The sequence below is a fragment of the Podarcis melisellensis genome (assembly GCF_964234715.1).
Source record: "Podarcis melisellensis genome assembly, chromosome: Z".
Taxonomy (NCBI): Eukaryota; Metazoa; Chordata; class Lepidosauria; order Squamata; family Lacertidae; genus Podarcis; species Podarcis melisellensis.
Genome location: NC_138547.1, coordinates 26,238,975 through 26,243,400, shown reverse-complemented (window position 1 = coordinate 26,243,400; position 4,426 = coordinate 26,238,975). Strand labels below are relative to the sequence as shown.

Below are 4,426 nucleotides of genomic sequence, written 5' to 3'. Positions count from 1 at the left end.
TGCCGCGCCACGATTTCTGTTTTCATCCTGAAGCAAAGTTCTTAACTTGAGGTACTATTTCTGGGTTAGCGGAGCCTGTAACCTGAAGCGTCTGTAACCTGAAGCGTCTGTAACCCAAGGTACCACTGTAATAATAAAAGAAACTATAACTTTCATTCTTTTTTTATAGAAGTGGGTATAATTTTCCTCTTTAGAGTGGATAAAGCCTGCCAAAGTACAGAAAAATAAGTGCAGGGATTTTTGTGCTAGGAACCTTTGAATTTTGGTTTCTTTTGTAGCCATTTATTTATTTATTTATTTATTTTGCAAAATATGATGGAATTTGCAGGGGTGTGTGTGTGTGTGTGTGTGTGTGTGTGAGAGAGAGAGAGAGAGAGAGAGAGAGAGAGAGAGAGAGAGAGCGCGAGCGCCACAGGCACACACATAGGCATAAAGAAGAAAATAATAATAGAGGCAATGGGTTCACTGATAAATAATACCATAAGTAAATATCACTCAGGATAAACTAAGGTACCTGTGTTTGAAAAAGCCACACACTCACACAAATAACAAATTTATAACATAATACGTGGCTTAATGAATTCACTTGAAACAGACTAAATAAAACAAATTGCACTGAACTTAAAGCAAACTCCTCAAACCAGAATAATTTGAAGGTGAAGGTGTGAGGAGGGGGGATCCACTGCCTCTTTTAAGAAAAACAACACAAACAACACAAGATAAACAACAGCAAGAGTCAATCAAAAGGAGTAAATGAAAAAGAACTATAGAATTTGAAAAAAGGGTAGGTAGAAGAAGGAACTGGGCTGGACTTAAGCAAAAGAAAGGTCTCCCTTCAACGGCTCCACTAGAAATCTAATGTTACTGTCCCCCATAGGCAGAATTTTTAAAACAGCAATAAACACATTAGATCAAGGCTATATATTTACTTCAATATCCCTCCCACAAAGCATTTGGATTGGAGGGTCCGGGTGAAATCATCCCCTCTGATTACAAGTTTGACATGTCAATCATAAAAGAGCTTCCCGTATTTCCACCTTGGTGTTTGGTCTCCCTTCCCTGTTCATCACATCCTTACATTTGCCCTATAAAGGCAAGCACTTAGGTTCTCCCCTTCAATTTGGAGCTCCTTAAACAGGTCCTACTTCACTTATTATAAGCACCTCACTTTGGCTCATAAATCATACAAATCCACTGTGAACCCCATTAGGAAACACTGCTTGTTTCGTGTGGTATTCATTTTTGCAAATTCTGTTGTACATGCCAAATTTGTGACATCTTTCAGCTCCCTCTGGTTCATTTGTGACTTTCCGTTTTCTTATATTACTGGTCTGCATAGCTTTTTGAGGAAACACTGCATAAAGAAAAGAAAATATTGATGTGATTGTATCTTCAGGGCACAGTCTGAATCCCGTGATATATCAGTCTGGCTGAAGCTAAGCAAATCTGAGTCTGATCTGTGCCTGGATTACAACCCCTACCACAAAATATAAAGCAAATCCAACAGTTGATCCTTTGGGTCTACACAGAACAAGCCCCTATCCACTGAACAACATTGTGTATTGTACACAGATCACTGATGTGAGTCATTCCTATAATGGTCTCTCATATGCATTCAATCATACTCACTTTGAGTCATCTACCAGTTGAAATGTAGACATTAACACAACCACTTCATTAATATTCTTAGATCCTCAGAAAACGAAGGTACTGAGAGAGTTCTAAATTTGGGGTGAGAATGTTTGGAGCAATTAATAGATTTCAACCTCACCCCGAATCATAATAATACTATCATTCAACTGCTCTTTTCAATTCACCCCAAAATTGCTGAAAATGAATGGGATAATACTTTGGCTCAGCACTCATTATTTCCCAAAAATGTTGGCAGATCTTTGCTGAATAAAGAACTGATGTGACAGGAAAAATGACCTTAGAGCTCCTGGGAAGACACCATCCAGATATTTGCTAAATTTAGATGATTCTCTCTGACAGAACAAGGGTACAAGGGGTCTGACCTCCCACCAGAATAATTGGGGCTTCATTGAACTAACAGCAGCATGGGAAGTCCAGCAGCACAGTGAGATTCATTGTTCCCAATTTTTTTTGCCCTCTGTTGAAGTTAATAGGGCTTTTGGCCTCTGTATTTTATTTGTCCTTTGGTTCAGCTCCAGTATAGGCTATACAGCAGAAGATCAGAACACTTTACAAAGCTGATTCTCATGCATATTGACTTTACAGGCTGACTCCACAACTACCTTTGCCTGCTGTGTTAGTCTTGGAGAATTACAGGGAATAAGAGTGCCTTTAGTTCCATGACCCTATGCTACCATGCTTGCAAGAGACGCTGCCATTCAGTGTGATTGTCATCTTTGGATTTGACCAACAAGGCCTTAGGCTGTCATGTTTTGGTTCAAAATTGGTCAAAGGCTGCTGGAACATGGATAGCTCCAAGTGAGCAGCTGATTCCAACAAAGGTTGGGAGCAGACTGAGGGCTTATATGGGGCTGTCTTCACACTACCCACTCCAAGCTCCATCCCCTTAAGAGAACTTCAGATCCTTAAACGTCAAATATTTATGAAATCAACACACACACCATGCAGCCCTTATTCAGTCACCATATTCAGATGGCATAACACCATCGAAAATGCTCGAGCCAAATACTTCAGTCAAGTACTAAATAAATAAGCAAATAATGCAGTCCTCTGCTGACGTCCTATGCTGAGCTTGCTAAGAAGCTTGTGGGGCAAGTCAGCACTATGGAGAGTTCCACCGCACTGTAGAGAGATGAACAACTTGCTCCAACAAAGGCTGGGCAGTGGCCTACCCATTCTAGGCTCATAGCCTAAAGACAAGTGATTATCCATCCCTCTGTGAATTTCTGTCTCATTTTATGCCTATGGCATTGGGTAAGCACTGTGTTTGACCCCTCAAGTGAATCTGGCTTGGGGGAAGGCATTTATTAGGGTCCTAGCCAGGGCCGGATTTATGTATAGGCTAAGTAGGCTGAAGCCTAGGACCTCTAAATTTAGGGGGCCTCACCAGTCCACCCACTCTCTCCAAAATTGCAAACCCAAGACTTCATGTGAGGGCAGGGCAACTCGGGTCCAGCAACTATGAGACTCAGGGCTAGCCAGTGGGGCCCAATTTGAAGCTCTGGGGTCCAACTTGGAATCTTAGAGATATAAATACAATCCATCTAGATTGCCCTGGTGCGGGGGGTCCCTTAGCAGCAGCCTGCAGGTCCCAATTGGCCCAATTGCTCCAATTGCCTTAAGACCAGCCCTGATGAGACTGTGCAGGGGTTGGGATGACAAGCGCTGCCACTTCTAGGTCCCTGGTGTCACTATTCAGAGTACAGACTCAAGGACTTGTAATGGAAATAAAGGGGGGATAAAGGGGGGCACTTACTGGAAATCATTTTTGTCACCTCTCAACACCTCTCTTCTCTCAAAATCCCAGGACAATGAGCCTTTGCGCTGTTGATGGAGAAAGCTCGCAAATTGTATCCCTTCTTGTTTCTATTGGCAAAACTTGTTGCACTGTTACAAGAAAGTGTCAAAATTGTATCCCCTTATACTTGACCATGCTGATAGACTACTAACCTCTGAAAATCACATAAAATCAATGTCATAACCAATTCTCCTATTTCAATGACATTTGCTTCAAAAGGAAAGGCGGACTTGGACATCGCCTTCCTCCATAATCCTCTAAGGGAGAGGTCACATACACAACTTGGATACTACCCTCCTCCAAAATCCTTGGGATATACAGTCAAGTACAGAGCACCCCTCCCTTGAGGGGAACAATGAACATCCCTTGATGGGTTTCCTGAGGCCAGGTGTTCCCACAGCCCATCCTCAGGAAGGCCAGAAGGCAAAGATATGCATAGATAGTTTTGTTGTTCTTTAGGTGGCGGGTACTTAAGGTGTTAGGAACTTGATCTGATAACTGGGGCAAGTTGATGAACTTGAGTAACCTCACGACTCCCCTCCCTCCTTGTGACATGATGATGATCTATCAGTGATGATTCTGGATATGTATTCTAGGTAGAGAGGGAAGGTCTTCAAAGAGCTTGTAGCCCATGTTCGGGGTTCTTACTCTGTTGTGCAACAATGAGGATTGTGGTCTACTGACCACTGTTTTGCTCCTGTATTTGGCTGGAACTTCCTTCTTCTACTAAACACGGAGACCCACAGGGACTTTTGCCCTGACGAGCTGGCCTGTTGAGTATCCTTGCACCCCAGAATTTTCCATTTCAGAATCCAGAGCCAGCAGGCTCAGAGAGTCAACAACCAGCTGCACAGCCTTTCCCAGCTCAAGGGTCAGGTCAGTAGTGGTACGTGCTGCACTTCAATCAGTGGGAGAGTGCGAGTTGGGGGGGGGCAGCTGGGGCAGATAGACTAGGCAAGCAAGCTCTCCGAAGTC

The 4,426-nt window shown here is 43.0% G+C and overlaps 1 long non-coding RNA gene across 1 annotated transcript; it reads right to left on the bottom strand.

The window, feature by feature from the left end:
- Window positions 1-996: 996 nt before the first annotated feature.
- Window positions 997-4,021, bottom strand: LOC309361606. Its single transcript, XR_014164556.1, has 3 exons — window positions 3,604-4,021; window positions 1,630-1,721; window positions 997-1,085 (listed from the first exon to the last, which is right to left on the bottom strand). It is a non-coding gene; the product is annotated as an uncharacterized lncRNA (long non-coding RNA).
- Window positions 4,022-4,426: the final 405 nt, after the last annotated feature.